Source organism: Marmota marmota, unplaced genomic scaffold (genome assembly GCF_001458135.2).
Source record: "Marmota marmota marmota unplaced genomic scaffold, marMar, whole genome shotgun sequence".
NCBI classification, from domain to species: Eukaryota; Metazoa; Chordata; class Mammalia; order Rodentia; family Sciuridae; genus Marmota; species Marmota marmota.
Genome location: NW_025999961.1, coordinates 12,380,394 through 12,401,462, shown reverse-complemented (window position 1 = coordinate 12,401,462; position 21,069 = coordinate 12,380,394). Strand labels below are relative to the sequence as shown.

At 32.3% G+C, this 21,069-nt stretch overlaps 1 long non-coding RNA gene across 1 annotated transcript in view; it reads left to right on the top strand.

Annotated features, from left to right (window-relative positions):
• Window positions 1-16,557, top strand: part of LOC125616726 — a 20,899-nt gene extending 4,342 nt beyond the window's left edge. The window contains exons 2-3 of the long non-coding RNA XR_007347458.1: window positions 2,380-2,391; window positions 16,431-16,557. This is a non-coding gene — a long non-coding RNA (uncharacterized LOC125616726). The remainder of the gene's footprint in view (window positions 1-2,379; window positions 2,392-16,430) is intronic.
• Window positions 16,558-21,069: the final 4,512 nt, after the last annotated feature.

The window sequence follows — 21,069 nt, the reverse complement described above, 5'->3', positions numbered from 1 at the left end:
AAGGAAGGAAGGAAGGAAGGAAGGAAGGAAGGAAGGAAGGAAGGAAGGAAGGAAGGAAGGAGGGAGGGGCGAGCAAAGGGCTGGGAATGCTTGTTGCTTGGTGGTAGAGCATTCCTGGGTTCAATCCTCCGTATCATACAAAAAACAAACAAATAAAAAAATCCTCAGATTGAATTGGAAAGGATATATTCCAACTAACTTCTACTTTATATTACACAATTCTGCCAAATCAAGATTTATTTTCTTCCTTCTTTTCTTGTTTCTTTCTTCCTTATTTCATCTATTAATCACTATGCTATATGCTATAAGTCATAATTTTAAGGAAGAAAGAAGAAAGTTTTTGAAAATTATCAAATGAAATTTTAATCAGAATGGTTTGGGATAAAGCACTAAATACATGTGGGAGAGATGATCAACACTAAATTTACTGAGGAATTTTACAGACCTAAGGAGTGAAAATATATATCTTGTTCATTTTGACTTTTTTTAAAGTGTGCTTTGTATTATTCATAATTCTGATATTTACTAGGAGTGTTCTCTTTGGATTGAAGAGTCATTATTCCTAAATTTTGTTCTTTGGTCTTCTCAAATGCAAAACGAACATATAGTGTAGTGGTTTATAAAGCAAATTTTGATATCATACAAAGCACGAGTTTACTCTTAGATCGGATCTGTAAAGAATATGAACAAGTTTTTAAATTTGTCTAAACTCCTGCAAATATATATAATAATTATCTTTATGACATGTAAGAGATTTTTCTTTCATTCAGCATCCATATTTTTTGAGACACATCCCTTTCATTGTATCAACAACTTGTTTTATTTTTAAGTTAAGTACTATTCTGGATAAAAAGAATATGGCGTATATACACAATGGAATATTACTCAGTCTTAAAGAAGAATGAAGTTATGGCATTTGCTGGTAAGTGGATGAAGCTGGAGAATATCATACTAAGCAAAATAAGCCAATTCCAAAGAACAAAAACCAAATGTTTTCTCTGTTATATGGGTGCTAATTCACAATAAGTTTGGGGGTTAGGGAAGAGTAGAGGTACTATGGATTAGACAGAGGGGAGTGATAAGGGAGGAGGAGAAATGAAAGTAAGAAGGGTAGTAGAATGAAAGAGTCATTATTACCCTGTGATTATTACCCTATGTGATTACATGACTGGTGTAATTCTATATCATGTACCATCAGAAGAATGTGAAGTTATACTATATTTATGTATGATGTGTCAAAATGCATTCTACTGTCATGTATAACTAATTTGAACAACAAAAAAATTTGAGTACTATTCTTTGCATGAGTAAAATACATTTTTTAGTCTATTCTTCTCCTGATGAACACCGAGAAAGATTTTACCTTGGGGTTATCATAAATAAAGTTGCTATGAATATTCCTGAATAAAAAGTCATTTTATGCACATGTATATGTAAATGGTTGAGATTATAACTGATGGATAAAATGTAGGAATTATTTTAGTTGTATCATTAACTGCCAGGATTTTTTATGACCTTTTACACTCCCAACCACAAAGTTTGAGAATTCTGGTTGCTTCATGCCCTTGTTAGCTTTTGATGCCATCAGCCTTTTACCACAGACAATCAAGATGCTTATAGTGATGATCACTGAGGGCTCTCTTTGTATTTTCCTCCTCACATTCTGCTGAGAACCTATTGTGGACTTTTTAGCCACATGGATATTATTCTTTTATAAAGTGCCATTACACTTTGTTCATTTTAACTATCTTTTCTATTATTCATTTGAAGGAATTTTTTTGTGCATCCTCATACAATTTCTATCAGACATATGTTTTGCCAAATTTATCTCAGTCTGTGCCAATGTCTTCATGTTAATTTCTTTAATGATATATTTTGAAGAACAAAATCTTTTTAATTTTGATAAAGTCTAGCACATCACTTTTTGCAATTATTTGCTGTTATTGCTTCCTGTGTTATGCCCAAAGAAATTACTCTTGTTTTAGGAAAATATTCTACAAGATATTATTATAAAACACTGATAATTTTGAGGTTTTTTTTTTCCTTTTTAATTTTTAAGCATATAATCCATCTCAATTTTTGTGTGGTTCAATTTTTTCCTAAATGGGTTTTCAGTTGTTATATTATGATTTCATTTATTGAAGGGAATTTTCTGTTTTGCTTTTTGGTGCTGGTGATCAAACACATGCCCTTGTGTATGCTAGACTGATTTCTTCTCTTGAACTACATGTTTTGTTCTGACTCTTCTGCCTTAATAGGGATAACTTATATACTTTTCTTGAAAATAAAATAACACCATTTTTGTGTGTGTGTGTGTGTTTCTGGGCTCTCTATTGCATTAGTGTATTTTTTTCTTTTTCTTTTTTACTTGTTTTTTAGATACACATGACAGTCAAATATATTTTGACATATTACACATATATGGAGTATAACATATTTTGATTAGGATCCCATTCTTGTGGTTGAATATGATGTGGAGTTACACTGGTTATGTACTCATATGTGAACACAGGAAAAGTTATGTCTGATTCATTCTACTGTCTTTCCTATTCCCATCCCCACTGCCTTCCCTTCATTCCCCTTTGTCTAATCCAGTGAACTTCTATACTGCCCCCCTCCTTTTTGTCTGTTACCATCACCACCCACATATCAGAAAGAACGTTTTGGCCTTTGGTTTTGGGGGATTGGCTTACTGGTGTATTTATAAATTCTGAGTCTGGTGTCAGGCTATAGTACTTACTATGTATTTGAGATAATTCCTGAAGTATAGGAAATGTGAGTTTGTCAACATTGTTTAGTTTTTTAAGCAATTGTATTAGATAGTCTGAGTCCTTTACATATTCTGGAACATTTTCACACACACACACACACACACACACAAAAGGCTTGAGAATTTTTAATGAGATTACACTGAATTTATAGGTCACTTTGGAAATAACAACACTTCTAGATGAGATGTCTTTGAATACTTGGTTACTTTTAGGCCACTATTCATTTAGGTGTTCTTTTGTTGAGGGCCACAGACAAGTCAAGATGGCGCCTGGCACTTTGCCAGAAGGAGTGGTTTGTGAAGTAACATCAGTGAGTCATTAAGATGATGAGGATTCCTTAATGACTGCTGTATGTAGATGATGTTAATTAAGTTAAGCTGTGTGTAATTAGTTAAGTATATATACCTCTGCTGTTCCGTAATAAAGCGGCTCCTCCAGCTGTTTCAATCTTCACAAGTTGCTTGTCACCCCCGGTTATTTTGCCAAGCCAGACTGCGGCATTCTTTCATTTTCTTCTCTGTACCTTTTAAAGTTTTCACATTACAGATATATAGAAAAGTTGTTGCTGAGATTATCCCTCCACATACTGATTTTTGATACAAATTATATTCTATTTGCTAGTGACTAAAGTAAAAATTGAAATATATTTGCATCCATTAGTATTGCTAAACTAATTTAATAGTTCTAGTAGTGAATTTACATTATCCTTAAGGTTTTGGATAAAGATTGTGTGATCTACAAATACAGTCATCTTCCTTCCTTCTTTCTTTCATCTCTCCCTCTCTTTTTCTAATTCTTTTACTTATATTTCCCATTTAATTTTGTTAAAATTAACAGGAATGACAATACATTGTAGATTAGTGGTATTCCATATATTAAGGGATGAGAGTTCAACATCTGAAAGTAAGTGCAATGTTAACTCTAGATACTTTGTACATATCTTTGAAAGAATGAGAAAGTTTATTTCTATTTCTATTTTTTTTTTGTAGATGCAATCAAGACCAGGTGTTGAATATTCTCAGAGCTTTTTAAATGTACTTATTATAATCATTCTCTGTTGTTGTTGTTATTATTATTATTACTACTACTACCAGAGAATGAACTCAGGGGCACTTTAGCACTGATCTTCATCCCCAGCTGCATTTTTATTATTATTATTTTTTATTTTGAGACAGGCTGGCTTTGAACTTGCAATCTTCCTGCCTCAGCCTCCTGAGTCACTGGGAATACAGGCATATACCAGCACACCCAGCTCTTTTTTATTGTTGACCAATATTATTAGTTCTTGTTTGTTTTTTTCATTCTTCAAATTTTCAAATCTTATCTGGTCTTGATATATTCCATTGTGTATTGCAGTATTAAGTTTAAAAATGCTTAAAAATTTTATAATTCATATCTATAAGGAATATTGTTCTGTATTTGTTAATTTTTTAAAGTTTTATGAGATTTTTCTGGATTCAGTGGCACAGGGCGGTAATCCCAAAGACTCAGGAGATTGGGGCAAGAGGAATCCAAGTTAAGGCCAGCCTCAACAACTTAGTGAGACCCTGTCTAAAAATAAAAAAGACAAAATGAATAGAGATGGCTGGGGATGTAGCTCGGTGGTTAAAAATATCCCTAGGTTTAATCCCCAGTGCCAAATAAATAAATAAATAAATAGTTTTAGAAGATTTGGCTTCAAAATCTGAATTGGGAAGTATTCCTTCTGTGTTCTGGAGGAATTTCTGTACATACAAATTCAAAGATTTTTCTTATTGTAAAATTTATAAATGTATAATTTTTTAATAAATTTTTTCTTATTGTACTTATGATAGACATTTTTTCAGTTTTCATTTCTTTATTTTCTCAAAGAGGAAGGTAACTTACTTTTTTAATGTAAAAAAAATAGGTCGATAAATTCTGGGGTGCTCCTTCAGCTCAAGTCACACATTTTATGTAGTAGTTTTATTTTCACTAAATACAAACTCTTCTAATTTCTACTTTAGTTTTTTTCTTTGATCCAGGAATTATTTAGAATTATATTGCTTGAGTCTCAGAAGGCATATGAGACTTCTTATACTTAAAGGTTGTATGATACTTTTTCATCAATATGATACTTTTTACATCAATATAAGCAATTATATTACTTAGCCCTTTATAGCTCTTATGGTTATTGTTTTCAAAATCAATCTCATCATCAACAGATAACATGTTCTGCATAATTTCAATCCTTCTAAATATATTTAAACATTATTCCATAGCATGAGATCTATGTTTATAAATACTCAGGGATAAACTGAAAATAATAAAGTTCATTGTTGTATAGTTCTGTAAATTCCAATGCAAGATATTTATGCTACTCTCTTCTGTAACATCTTTTTAATTTTTTTCCATTTGTCTCCATAATCAATGTAATATATGGATATTAAACTTTCTGACTTTAATTGAGGAATTATCTATCACCTTATCTGTTAGTTTTGCTTCATAACTTGAAGCTCTTATGATAGGTAAATAGATTTCTAATCCTGACTTCCTGAAGAATAGAAATTCTTATCATTATGAATTGTTTCCCTTTGTTCTTCACCTTTTTCTTTGAGAACCTTTTGTACCTGATATTGGTATAGGCATCTGAGACTTCTTATACTTAAAGATTGTATGATACTTTTTCATCAATTTTCTTTCACTCTGTTTTTTGTTTTTTTCAAGTACATCACTTTTGAAAACCTATTGTTGAAGCTTACTTTGCATCTATCCTTTCAATTTTGGCTTTTCATTGTTTTGTTTAGTTCATTAACATGTAAAGTAAGCATTGATATATTTTGATTTATGAATGCCGTTTGTTTTATAGATTTTTTTTGTTTCTTTATTTCCCCTTTTCTATTTTTCAGATAATTTGCTATTTATATGATTTCATTATTAATGTATCTAATTTACTTAAAAGGTTCAAATTATTTTTGGTGTTTGCTATAGAGATATATTAGTCAGGTTTCTCTATAGGAACAGGACCAATGGGAGGTATGATTGTAAAAAGGGAATTTATTCCATTGGCTTACATGATCAGAAGCCGGATAGTCTGGGTTAGAGAGCTGGAGAAAGCAGTAGCTGCATAGTCCAAGATGCTGAAGCCTCAGAACAAGACGGCTCAAAAATGTGACCCCAGGGGTTGAGACTGTGGCTTAGTGGTAGAGCGCTCGTCTAGCATGTGTGAGGCACTGGGTTCAGTCATCAGCACCACATATAAATAAATTAAATAAAGGTATTGTGTCCATCTATAACTAAAATTAAAAAAAAAAAAATGTCACCCCAATCCAAGACTAAAGGCTTTTAGAAACTCCCTGGAGAATTACTGGCAAAGTCTCCTCCTTTCCTTCTCTTTCTTGCTTTTCTTTCTTCCATTTCCTCATGTTTGAGCTCATTTAAAAAAAAATAAGCACACTGATTCTTTAATCATTCTGGTGAGCCAATTATATTAGTTTCATAATGCTTCTGGAAATATTCAATACAAATGTATTTTTTAAGCATCATATTTATTATCTAATAGTATGTACTCTAGAAGTTTAGCAGGGTGATTTCATTGGGCTAAAATTAAAGTACTGCAGGGCTCCATTCCTTTCAGGAACTTCTAAGGAAGATTCTGTTTACTTCTATAAAGTCAGCTTTTGTCTCAGTATTTTTATATTGTCCTTCTTCCATCTTCAAAGACAGCAATACTCAACAGATCCAGTTTATCTCTCTGACATTTCCCAAAGGGAATTCTGCCTTTCTATTCTCTTGTTTGTTTTTTCACCTTCTGAATACTCTTGTGATTACAGTGGGTCTGGTCAAGCCAGCATAATCTCCCCATTTCAAAGTCTGCTTGCAAATTCGTACTTACAAGGTTTCTTTTCCCATGTAAAATAGCTTATTCACAGATTGAGATTTTGAAATATGAGGATCTTTGGGGGGTGTCTGACAACACCAGTAAGTGAAACTTTTTCTTTTTTAAAAAATTATTTATTTATTTTATTTTATTTTATTTTTTTTACAGGGACACAGCCACATCAATGTTTATAGCAGCACAATTCACAATAGCTAAACTGTGGAGTGAACCTAGATGTCCTTCAATGGATGAATGGATAAAGAAATGTGGTATTTATAAAAGTGAAACTTTTTCTTCAGATACTTGATATTTTGATTCTAGAGTTTTCATTTGGATTTTTATCATGTTTCTTTTTTTCTGCTAGAATTTCTTATATTTCTCTTATTATGGACATATGTTATTTGTCATTAATAACATGCTTATAACAACTGGCTTGATTCCAATTAGCATATAAGAAATAAAAATCTGTGGTTAGTCTCTGAACATTTTCTTCTTGAGATTGAGTCATATTTTTTCTATTTCTTCATGGACTAAATAGTTCTGGGATGCCTGTTTAATTTTAAGTGTCAACTTGATTAGATTAAGGGTTTGTCAATAGGTGCCAACATTTTTTTTTTTTTTTTTGGTATGTCTGTGAGGGTGTTTCTGAAAGAGGTTGTCTTTGAATCCTATGGAGGCAGGAGGTCTCATCCCATTGGCAGAATGCATGAATAGAACAAAAAATAGGGGAAAGGCACAAACTAACTATTTCTGCTGGAGATGAAGTACATTACTTTCTTCCCTTAAGAATTAATATTCCAGATTCTCCATCCATTAAACCTCAAGGATTTACACCATCATCCTTCCCCACCAGTGTACTGAATAAGTATGCAAAGGAAGAAGGAAAGAAGTGACTGGTTTGCCAATGGTTTTGCATAACATGGACAGCTATGGCATTTCGGCCCTTTTTTTGTGATATAATAGAAGGGTAAAGAAAAATGATCCCAGATGTTAGAAATTTAGCTACTGTACTTGATTGTGCACTTTGCTTCCTAGGACAAATGGTCAGATATGCATTACATATCCATTTGTGGCCTATAGCCAATGTTTTGCTTGATAGTAAATGAAAGAAATACAATTTGGAAGATGTTTGGTTGTAAGAATAATTGATGAAGGAACCCCTTTTCCTCTTTTGCTTGGACTTTGGAACTTCAGACTCTGAAGCCTTTGCACTTGGAAACTTGTACCAGTAGCACCTTGTGTCCTCTGGTCTTAAGCATGAGTCTGAGAGTCATACTATTAGCTTTCCTGTTTCTGAAGTCCTTGGACTCACATTGGGCTGCACTAGGGCTTCCCTGGTTCTCCAGTTTGTAAGCAACACATACTGGGACACAGCCTTTATAATTGTGGGAAATAATTCCTCTAGTAAATTCCCTCTCATCCATCTCTTCATTTATCCTATTGGTTCTTTCTGGAAAATCCTTAGTAAGACAGGATATCTTGAACATTTCAAATGTTATTTTATATATTCCTCCAAACAATGTTTTTTGTGTATTTGCATTTTATAGCAATTAATTCGTACTTAATATGCAAGCTTTGTATCTTGGACATAAGTTCAAAAGCCAGTAAAGTGATTTTAAACTTTGTTGAGCTGATTAGAGTATGCTCATGCACATGGATCATGTGTCAGATGGAGATTTGATAATGCATTATACCCATAATTTATAATGTCTCATCTCATAGTCTGTCAGTTTTTAGAATACCTACCTCCATCACTTTAAAAACAAATTGGCTGTCCCAAATTTTGTTATCCTGTGCTTTGACACAAAAATAGTGAAGATTCTTCTCAAAGTTTTAGTTACCTTTCAATCCTAAAGACTTAATACATAGGTAAACCAACCAAGGCCATTTCCTTTTTCCAAGGGTTAACTTTTAATCAAAATCTTCAATTTTTATTTCTCATTCTATTTTTTTTGTCTAATATCTTGCTCAAGGTAAATTATTTACCTTTGCAGGAAAGTTGGTACTATTGGAGCATGTTTTTAAAAGAAATATTGTGAGAGGAATGCTAATATTTTCAAATTATGTCCTAAGTTTTCATATTCCTTACTTCCAAGTTTACTTAGTGAATTTCAAAAGTTTAGATATGAATCATTATTCTTTGCTCAAAGTCTAAGTGAAAAAAATTTTTATTTTTACAAAAACTTGAAGCATTTTTAAAGATATCAAAGAGAAACATTGATGTGGCTCAATTCATGTCTCACATTCCTTTTTTTAAAGAGAGAGAGATAATTTTTAATATTTATTTTTTAGTTTTCGATGGACACAACATCTTTATTTTTTTTTTTTAATGTGGTACTGAGGATCGAACCCAGGGCCCTGCGCATGCCAGGCGAGCGCGCTACTGCTTGAGCCACATCCCCAGCCCTCACATTCCTTTTTAAAAAGGATTTTGAAGCTACATATAAATATAATCTACTTCATTCACTCATTCATAAAACTGATATTTACTCAACTTCACCTATGTGTAACACTTTTATTTTTCAGTGAAGAAAATATACAGATGACTAAAAATGACATGACCCCTGCAGCTTAATGGGGGAAAGAAAATTTAGAGTGCAGTGTCAAACAAACAAAAAACTGTAATTAGAAGGGGAGCTACAAAGAGAAGCAGCATGCATATAAAAGTATATATTAGAGGGACATCATTCAAACACGGAGTCTAAATGTACTCAGACTATCCTGAGGAAGCACTGTTGAACAGAGACTTGACAGAAAACAAGAGTAAACTAGCTGAAGATTGTATGCATTGCATGAGCAGTGAGAGAAAATTTCAGGCAAAATAACTAGCCTGGAATATTCAAGATGGTCCTGAGAAGAGGTCAGAATAGCATGTGATGAAAACTTAATGTTGAATGAGATTTATGAGGTAGATCAAGACTAGATGATCAGAGGGTTTACAGGCCAGGCTGAGTACTTCAGTCTTAGTTTTAGAGCAACAGATTTCTATTTTTTGTCCTATATTACCACAGTTAACTCTCACAACATTCACCGGTTGACAGTATAATTTTCCTATATCTTTACAAAATCTGAGTAAGTTTTCCCCTCATATAAATCATGTCTATTCTAAATTATAAGAACTTTAGTATCATGCATAACAAAATAGGACAAATAAATATAAAACTTTTGCATGGAAAACATAAAAAAGAAAAATAGTTGAACATGTTTGTGTTCAGTAAGATAGATATATTTAATATTAATTTAAGGGTGGTTTGATGGAGGATGATCCACACAGAATGTCTTTTTTATTTTGTGTAATATTTAAAGCATATTGATAAAGTGTATACCTGAACAAAATTAATGACATCTGTAGAAGTTCCAAAGGCTGAAATGTTTTTCGAATTCATAGTTTATGAACTCACTGGAGCATGGTCATATCTTTATCATATAAAAAAACATTATTAATCATGCATATTTCTTTCTGGGGAAACAAGCAATAATGACTCCAGGATATATTGGTAAAATTGAACCTCTTGCAAAAGTATTTAGCAATACTTCTTGTTTCCAAAATGTCAGTGTAAATACCTAAAAATCATCAGTATCTATATTTAACTAGAAGTAACAGGATTCATGATTGATAAATATTCTAATATTTCAAGACCATTTAGAGATCTCTTTTAAGTCTGAGGGAAATGTGTACTGTTATGAAATACCAGAAGAAATCCAGCTGTATTCCAATCCCTCTTCAATCTATCATCACAGAAAATATTGACTCTTTTTCCCTGAGACATGCAGCTGTCAACTATCTAACTATGGGTCTAGATTTACATTATAGTTTTATTTCCTACCTATTCATTTTCATCTAAAACACTTGTTCCATGAAACAGCTTTTTGCTGTCTGAAAAAGGAAAGCAGGATATGCAGTCTCATCAAACCTGTCCATGGATGTACATGAGCACAGCAAATAACATTTGCTGAATTCAAGGGAATATATTTCTACTTTTAGGAAATGGCAAAATCTCTGAGTATTTTCCGTGCAATATTAAGGTCATATTCACCATTGCACTAAGATGATATCTATTACATAGCAATAGTCATAGGGTCCAGCATCTTACCCCCACTATAAAACCCCATTGTATATTCAAATACTTCCAATGAGTATGTGTCTTTCTTGAACAGTAGACCAAGTGAAAAAACACCTATTTGGATATGCAGATTTAAGATTCTTTGCAAAACATATAAAAGGTTTTGTATGTAGTAGTGGATAGAATATATGAATGAAGGTATGAAACACTACAATGATAATGAAATCCAAAATGTAATTGCTCAACAGAATACAAAATTATTTATTTCTTTTGAAACAATTCTTGGTGAGTGGTCAGAATGACAGGAGCATTCTTTCATGTGGTTTTATGAAAATCAGGGCTATTTCTCAGAACTCCATCATCTTTCAGGATAACATTTTCATTAGGTCCAGACATTCGATGGAAAAACGTCATTAGAAAAGAGTTCTAAAAGGGCTGTGTGTGTGTGTGTGTGTCCTATTAGCTCGGTATCTCTCTTATTTTAACAAAAATATATTATAATAAGAATACTTTGCAGTTTTACATTCATTATTCTGAGCACTTATACAACTAGATAGTCGTGGAATTTAATGCTGAGGCTGATGATTAAACTGTTTTTGTGATAATTTTTCCTTTATTTTATTTACTTTTAAAATGGAATTTGAATACATTTGATGCTGTCTGGATTCTGTCATCTTCTTATGTTTTCTCTCTTATTTTCTTTTTTCTTGCTTATCTTTTATCTGGTAGAACATTCATCTTGATTCTTATATCTTCCTACCTGATATTGAAGTGTTTGGTTTTGTTGTTGTTCTTTTGATTTGATTTTCATGTACTGGGTATTGAATATGCTGTGTGAGCACTCTGCCATGGAGCTACATCCCCAGCCCAACTCATTATTTTTTATTTATTTTATTTTTTAGTTCTTAGGTTTCCTTTGATTTTCTGATTTTTCCTTCTTATTGCATCTTCTATTTGATTTCCTCCTCAGAACATTTTTTTTTAGATAGAGTTGCGACTTTGTTTTGTCTTCTTTTTTCTTTCTTTCTTTTCTCTCTCTCTCTTTTTTTTAATGTTGCCTATTTTATCAGAGTTCTTTGTCTGTTTTGTTCACTGTCTGTTATGTCAATACTGTCCTCTGAGGTCTAACAATCCTGGGACCTATACACAACCAGTGGTGAAACAAGAAAAGCTGATAGAAATGTCTACTAAGCCGGGGAAAAATTCATGCTTAAGAGAATTTATTTTTTCAAATATATCCCAAATCTGGTAGTGCTTAATGCTAAAACATGGATGAAATGAGCACATTTATTTATACATGAAAACTTGGAGCCTGACTTATATCACATCTGCTTGATTGTATCCATCTATAACCCAGAATTGTAGTTTGAAATTTAGTAGCTGGGCATGTGATACATATCCCACTTCCCTTGTAGTTATGGGTGATCATGTGATTAATTCTTCTCAAGGAAAGGGAAGTGAAAATAGCATAGTATATATTTGCTTGTATCTGTACAGACAGATAAGGAGGGTGGAGGGAGAAAAAGCGGGGAGAGAGAAATCAGAATTAAAAAAAAAAAGGTTTATTTTTTTTTTAAAAAAAGAAATAATCCAGAGAGTTGATAACATTAGAATTTTTGCACATACAAATTCAAGCAAGTATATTGGTAAGTAGAAAGAAACTCTTACATAACTCAAAAAATTTTAAGGAACAATTAATTTCACTCTAAAGCTACATACCCAGATTAAATTTTAAGAATATAATAAAGAATTTTTTAAATAAGCCAGCCTTCTAAAATGTCACCCCTTTGATATCTTTCTTAGGCTAGAGAGATCCACAAAATTAGTGCTTAATCCTAAAAAAGAAAAATGTGGGTTCCTGAAAAGAGAACATTTGATAAAGACAAATGATATAAAGTATCTTCAGAATAAAATTAAAGAAAATAGCAAGAGAATTGGAGCATTCTGGATGAATAATTAGCCTGGATTTGAACAAGGAAAGGAAAGGCTTACTAAGAGGAAAACAAGTACAGGTAGCAGTGAGATTATATGATGATCTTTAATGTGGTTTTGAATATTGAATACAATCTGTCCATTGTTTTGAACAGTTATCTGAGACTGTTGTCAGTGTGAACGATTAACAATAGGTATATTGAAAAACAAAAAAAGACAATTTATTCTAGAAAAAAGGAATAGGTTGAAGGACTAAGTAAAGGTAAATGTGAACATAGTGTATTTCTTAATTCAAAGAAAGTGATATTTATGAGGTTATAAATGCTTAAGGTTGGCTTTTCAAAAAATATAACAAATATTGGACAGAAACAGAGAAAGGGAAATAGGGAACTCCAGTAGTATAAGTGATGTAATTAAAACATAATGGCAGGTCAAGGGATTATGCTTAATGATGTTAAATAGACAAGATAAGCATTGTTGCCAAATAGTAAACATATATATGAAATGAATAATAATAAAATAAAATGTAAATAAATATAGAAAGCTGTGTTTTAGCATAAAAGGGAATTTTACTAATATCTTATTAGGAGGGTTTTTTTTCCTTTACTTCTTAAATGTTGTCATATCTTAATTTAAAACATATTTAGCTTGGGGTAGTGGTACACACCTGTAATCCCAAATGACTCAAAGGCTGGGTGTAGGAGGATCAAAAGTTTGGGGCCAGCTTCATCAAGTTAGCTCTCCTCAGTTTAGCAAGACGATGTTTCAAAATACAAAAAGGCTGGGGATATAGCTTAGTGGTAAAGTGCCTCTGGGTTCAATCCCCAGAGCAGAAAAATAAAACATATATTTATGTCATTCTAAATAATGTGCCTCATAAAAGGTTTAGAGAAAAGTAGATACCCCATCATCCCCATTATTCAATGGTTGCAAGCAGGACACTGTCAAAGTTGCTTTCTATTCTGGGCCTTAGTTAATTACACCCTCTATGGGATATGAAATAAGAGAGCACTAACAGATTTTCCAAATATGGCTAAGACACCATGCAGAGAGCCACTGCCTTGACAAGAGGAATAAAGAATGAAGTTAAATTATTTCCAAGTTGTCAGGGACCTGAATTAGAACTGGAACAGATTTTTAAAGTATGAGCCAAGGAGCTTTGTGGGTTTTAGGCTGAAGTTGATGGATCATAGTGGCCAGTTCTTACTTACTTACATCAGAGTTTTGCTTATGGTCAAAGGCTGATAAAAAAGGGATTGAATGCTTGACTATGAATATTTCATTACATATTTCATAAATTATTGCATATTTGAAGGTGTACAACATGATGTATTAATGTACATATGCATACTAAAATGGTAACTGTAGTTAAGAAAACTATCATGACTATCATCTTACCCCATTTGCCCTTATTTATGTATTTGAAGTTAATATACTATAGCAGAATCTATTATAGCTTGTTGCTTAAATCTGGCCTACTGTTCCTTTATGGTCATTTATATTTTCAACAGATTAAAAAAAACTAAAATAAAATATCTCACATATATGAAAATTACATAAAACTCAAACTTCAACACCCATAAATAAAGTTTATTGGAATACAGTCATGTCCAATGACCTACTTATTGTCTCTGGCTCTTTTTATACTCCTGGACCACAGTAATGCAGTTTCCAAAAAGAATGTGCAGACCACAAAGTCTAAGGATGGCTACAGTACCCTTTATAAAAAGTATTTGCCCTTACTTGCATTGTAAGAAAATATATGCAACTGAGACATTGAACTTTTTGGTTCTTTCATACACAATTCTAAGAAAAGAATCTAGTTACTGTGATAAACACTGAAGTTTCTGAGCAAGGTATGAAAATTAATTGCAACAAGCCTTAAATCTCAGTTTCAGCTATCCCTGTCCTTTGAAAACCTGCTTCATAGGTACAGAGAAAGCTCACCCCTAAACAGCTCTAGTTAGTTTAGGACATAATTAAATCTCCAGAATATTTACTGGACCAGCTCAAATTTCCAGAAATGGTTATTTATAACTGCTAGCATCAGACTGCTGTAGTGGACTGCAGAAAGTTCTTCAGGAGAAGAAGAGCAACTTGAGAAGCATGTCTATAACCACGAGCACCTTCTTGGTGTGAATATGCTGTACACATGATTGTTGTGCAACTATTTACATTTCTTCTTCCCCAAATGAAGATAGTAAATCTTTAGTTAGAGTTTTAAAACAGGCAACCAAGAATTTAATTGCAGAAGTATCCCTTGAAATTGCAATAAACACTGTATGAGCCTTGGAGACTCTGATTTACTTTTCTACAAATGTCCAAAGGGTCAAATTGTCCAGATTATGCTAACATGAGGATCAATATGTTGTTTCTGAGAATCAAGGCTCATAATTAAATGAAAAATGGGTACATTTGATTTTCTTATATTCAATGATTTTTAATGGACTGAAAAGAATCCTTTCAGATTATCATACTCCTTCATATCACATACATTTAAAATTACTTATTTTTCACTCTATCTTGTTTCCCATTCTTTTTTCTTCATGAAAGGAAATCCAGGAGAAAACCCACTAGGAGATCCTCTCAGTTCTGCAGAAAATGTATGTAGAAGAAATTAGAATTGAACATATTAGAGGCTGGCTGATTAAGAATTATTGCCAGAAGACTGAATAATGAGTTCTAATCTGCCTCTTACTATGAATGGCTGTTGGAAGTTTCAAAACTAACTCATTCCTCAATAAACTGCAGGTAGTGCCTAGTAGATGATGTCTCAAATGAGGACACCACACTAACTAGTGTTGCTTTCAGCAACATAGCACCCAGCTCTCAGCCCTCCCCCCAGCATCACAGTCAGGAGTTGTAAAACAGAAGACTATGGAGAAGAAAACACACACACACACACACACACACACACACTGAAAGCTCATTCATTTAGCAAAATTTACTCTATTCAAGGTAACATAATTAAAAAGTGGACCCATTTGTTGAGTGCTATTATAACGAAGATGTATTAATGGGTGAGGGAATAAATGTTTTGACATCCAGTATTGTTGACTTGGCTGCAGAGTTGTCAATTGTTTCCATTTCCTGAGATCAACTATGAGACAAATACTGAAGTAAAAATAAATGAAATTTAGGAAAATAGAGTAAAAGTAAAAGAATTACAATTGAAAATTTCAACTGAAAATGTATTAATAAAGACATTTATAAATTGTGAAAAAAAATTTATTAAGGAATAGTCTGAAACTATCCCATAGCATACATAAAATAAGATATATCTCTTGTGTTAATAGAAAAATTGATGTGTCCATAATATTATAGAGTACATTTTTATAAATTTATTTGTTTAATCACTTTGATATATAAAGTACTAAATTTATTTGTGGCATTCTAACTTATTATGTTTCTACCAATCATACTATGAATTTCAAAAATTTATATGTATCCATGGATGTTCATAAACTTATATATTATTTGCATTAGTCCATCAGCATACTTCAACTTTATTATACTTTGTGCCCATAATCATTTTAAAGAGGAATCATGTATATTTTTTTCAGTTTTTGAATTCAATTTAAATTTATTTGTCATAATTATTGAGATGTCTGATTATAAAGGTTTGCATTTGTCTCAATGATGTTGTTTTTTTCCTAATTTTAATTTTTAGAGTTTATTAAATTATGCATGAGTTTTGTTATCAAATTTGAGTTGGCTGTCCTCTTAATAAGTAAGGTTATCATATACAATGTAAAATGTACTTATTATTGAAGGGAAAGTGAGGAACGAGAGATGGGTAAGTGAGAAATGAAAGATGGAGACTAGGTAGAGATACACAGGAGAGTGGATTTGTCAGAACCAACAAATAAAGGCCATCTCTCTATAAGAGAGAGAGGCAAAACAGGTTTGAGTTCTGGGACTTTCACCTGGAAGGCTCAGGAATCAGAGATGGGTAGGTCCTAATGCAGGCAGTTAAGGGTTGGGTTGGTATGATGGAATGGTGAGCCTTTCTCAGACAGGCCTTTGGGCAGGAAAGTGAAATGTTTTCCTTATAATGGCCACTGTCATTTAATGCTAAGATGCTAAGCAACGACATTATAATTATCATTTACTTGCTATTTCTAAAAATGTTTCATGTTTTCTTGATATTTTCTATACATTGCTATGTGTTGCCCCAGTTACTAAATTTTACATTTTCCTTTTATACTTTAATAGGTATAAAAAGCTTTGTTTTAATAAATCAGAGGACATAGATAAATAACAATTTTATTTTTTTTAACTTTCTATGCCCAGAAAGAAATATTGTCAATGGACATTTATTTTTTTGTTTCTTTTGTCCTTGTTTCTTTGTGGTATGGGGGACTGAATCCAGAGTTCCCTGAATGCTGGCCAAATGACTAACCACTGAGCAATCCCCTCTACCCTCAGGGGACATTCCTAAGTAAAAAAAAGAAAACATCTTTTATACCCTTCTTCTCCCTCTTCCTTCTATATTGTCACCCAAAATTAAATCAATGCTTATTATTTTCCTTTTTTTTTGCCATGAACTTGTGCTTTTCTTTTAGTCCATCAGTGTTTAAAAATATGATTTTAAAAAACTATAATAATGTAGATTATTTAAAATTGCTTGCATTTGTAAATTCATTGGCTTTTCTAAATTGCTTCACCACTTATGTTTTCATTTTTGAGATATAACTACTTATTGACAGGGTTTAACTATTCTAGTTGAAGTTTTGTAACCAAAGGTATTCCTTAATTCACAGAAAATCAAATATCTTCATTTTCTTCAGTTTTAAGTACTAACTTGCTTTGGTACAGGATGAATTGATCTCAGTCTTTGATTTTCAGAAATCCACACACACTGCATCCTTGGCTTCTGTACTTAAGATTGCTAAGGAGTAGGTTGAGGAAAGAAATGACTCTCCATCTTGTTTTGCCCATCACTAGATTCTTCTCCAACGAGCTTCTGGGTTTGCAGAAGATTTTTTTAAAAATTGTAAGTTTGATAATTTTACCAAGTTAATTACTCTGCCTATATGTTATCTGTGATAAAAAGACAGAAATGCATGTGTATCTTTCATCTTGTAATTGTTTTCTATGTATTTCTTAGAACAAGTAAATCATCAGTTCATTCTACTAAGGAAAGATTATTTAATTTTGTTGTTGCTACTGATGCTATTTCTTCTGGTAGGGATCACCAATAATCTGTAAACTGGATTTCCATTTTGCATATTTCAATAATAATGAAATTATTATTTCATTTTTTTGTAAAATTTTATGAGATATTCTTCAAATAAGTTTTAAATGCCCATGATTTGCTGTGTGTTATTATTCTGCTTTTTGCTATTCCTGGTTATGTTTGCAAATTATACAATGCCATTCCCGTCTTAATTTCTTTCATAAATTCACTTTTCATCATTTCTCTTCCTTTATCATTCCTCATTTTAGACAGCACAAGTTTTGAGAATTCCTGAGAGAATAAGTAGTTTTAGCCTGCACTTCTGTTTTATTTCTGTTGCAATACCTCAGCACATTTTATTCATCTCCATGCTGTCTGGCATTTCTCTTTTTCTCTTCTGAGCTTGCAAAGGAACTATGCAGGATTCATTTTGTTGCTCTGCTTGTTTTCTAAGTTTATTCCTCTTTGAAGAGATGCAGTTCTATTTGCACCTGATATTTTACCCAGAAAATTGTGACTGGAATTGCCTTTAGTTTTCTCCCTGCTTAGTATAAGGGAACAATTTTTGAAATTTCTTTAAAAAAAAATTCTAAGTGGGTTGTCTCAGGGTCAATAATTTACATATTGTGTTTAATACTTGGAATGACTTAAGTTTGAGAAAAGAGAAGCAATAGGGGTGAAAAGATAACAAACATGGTGGGGAAACAGTATTATTTATTTATCTTTGCCTTCATCTAAACTTCATAAAAATCACTTTAGTTCCAGCAAATTCAAGGCATACAATTATGAGAGGCCTCTGATTATACTTTAACCTTTGTCAGTATGTTTTCATGGATTTGTTTTCACACAAAGCCTATGTATTTGGTCAGAAGTTCTTTCTTTCATTCTTTGTTTTCATAGATAGAATTTTGCAGATTATAAAAACATCAACAGAATTCTAAGCCCTTTATTGTTTTTTTTTTAATTTTTTTTAGTTATGAACAGACTTTTATTTTATTTATTTATTTATATGCAGTGCTGACAATCTAACTCAGTGCCTCAACATGCTAAGCAAGCACTCTACCACTGAGCCACAATCCCAATTCCCCTTTATTATTTTCTTAAAAATGCAAAAAAATAATCTAGTTAACATAACTACTACCTCAAATACCTGTCACTTATCCCTCTGGTTTAACTGAAACTCGGACACTTGGACTAACACCTCTCCATTCTTCCTACCCTAGCCTGTTGAATCAGTCATTCCACAGTGTGTACATATAACATAGTATCACTTTGTAACACAAAAAAATTATACAATCATAATTGTCAATATTTTAAAAATAAACATTAACATGCTAATAAAGCAAGCAAACAAAAAACAATATGGAATAAATTTCAAGACACTGAGGCAATTATGTAACAATCATGGCTTACTGATTCATCAATATATTTTATCTTTAAGGAAATATCACACAATATTCAGAAACTGTGAAAATCTTTTCATCTTTCTGTTTCAGAGATATATTTTCTCCCTGCATAGGTACATTATAATGTAAGCCAACATTACATTATAATGTAATAGAGGCAGAATAGAAATTTATTTTCCCTTATTATAAGTATGATTCAAGTGAAACACAACACTCCTACCTTTTAGTAATATCTGTTTTAGAAAGGATTGGGCAAGGAGATTCACTCATACATAGATCTTTTCTTTTATCTGAAGTAATTCCAGTATTCCACCACTTCTATTTTATTGTACTAACATAAAAAAAGTTCAACAATTATTTTTAAGGAGATTATTACAAAAAAAATTATAAATCATGTAACCATGCTACATTTAAAAATTTTGGAATGAAATTTATATTTCTTGAAATGGTAAGATATTTAACAGTCACTTTTATTTTTATCTTTTGAGAAATGAAAGAAAGAACCATTGTAAGTGTGGAGAATATGTTATTCAGCATTCTGTCACTGTGACAAAATACCTGAGATAAATAAATTATAAGGAGAAAAGATTTATTTTGACTCAGTTTCATAAATTTCATTACATGGTCACTTGGCCCTGTCTCTTTGGGCCTGTGTAAGGCAGAACTATATGGCAGGGACCATGGGTTGGAGAAAAGTTGTTCATCTCATTTCAACTGGAAAGCAAAGAAAGCAAGGATGGCCTAGGTCCCAATATCCCCTCTAAGACATGCCTCCAAATACCTAACTTCCTTCCTCTGTGTCCCATTTCCTAAAGGTTTGCCACCTCCCAGTATCACCACCATCTCGAGAGAAAGCCTTCAACACAGGGCCTTTGGAGACTTTTAAGATTCAAAGCATAACAGGGTAGAAAAAGTTTGATTTTATGTGTGACAGGACTGAATATATTTTGGAACAAGGATTGGAAATGAAATTTTCAAATAAGCAAGCTGTAATTTTTCATAGGAAAACTTGCTCTGAAGAGTAATGAAATGGAGACTGAGAGGTTGGTGGAGTTTCACAAAAGAAACCTCTGAGGGGGTCACATTTTTTCTGAGTTTTTGTTAGTAAGTGTTTGGGTTTGCATCTTTGATACATAAGCATCTGTGTAATGTAGTTTTTAATATGCAGACTGCACAGCCCTGAATTATCACAGTTGAGAGAGTTAAAAATGTGCACATCAAACTTAATTGTCTTAAGTCTCATAGCTATTTTCCTTACCCCTTACAAAGGAAAATAAAACTTGAGTGCTAAACTAAACTGTAAAAGGAGATATTTAAAATCAACCAATCACAGTTTAATTGTTTACTTTTGCTAATGACCATTACAAGAAAATCTGAAAACAGAGATACTTTGCAGAAATAAGGACAGAATTTGTTTTCAGGAACAAAACAAGAGGACTTTCCTCTGATGTGGAGAAGAGAATGTTTCCCTAAAGAAGTTAAACTCCTGATTCCCACAACATGTGTTTACATTACCCTACAGGCAAAGGCTGGTAGACTGGATTAACTTATGGTATTTGAGATGAGAAACTGCAAGGCAAACTACTGTAGGTCCTTTACATTTTATTTATTTATTTCTAATTTTGTTATTAGTAGATAATAATTACAAATAATCGTGTGATGCATTTCGACATATTCATCCATGCATAATTTTTGCAGCAGCATTAGAAAACAAATACATGTGCCGAATAAGCAGATGAAATAATTCTGCTCAAACATTAACAGAGCTTAAAAAGAAAAGAATGTAAAACATTATTCTACCTCTGCTCATTCCTAGTTCCTGCTCTGTTCTCAGCCAGTTTCTTTCAGAGGTTTCAGGATGAGTAATTTGATATCCACA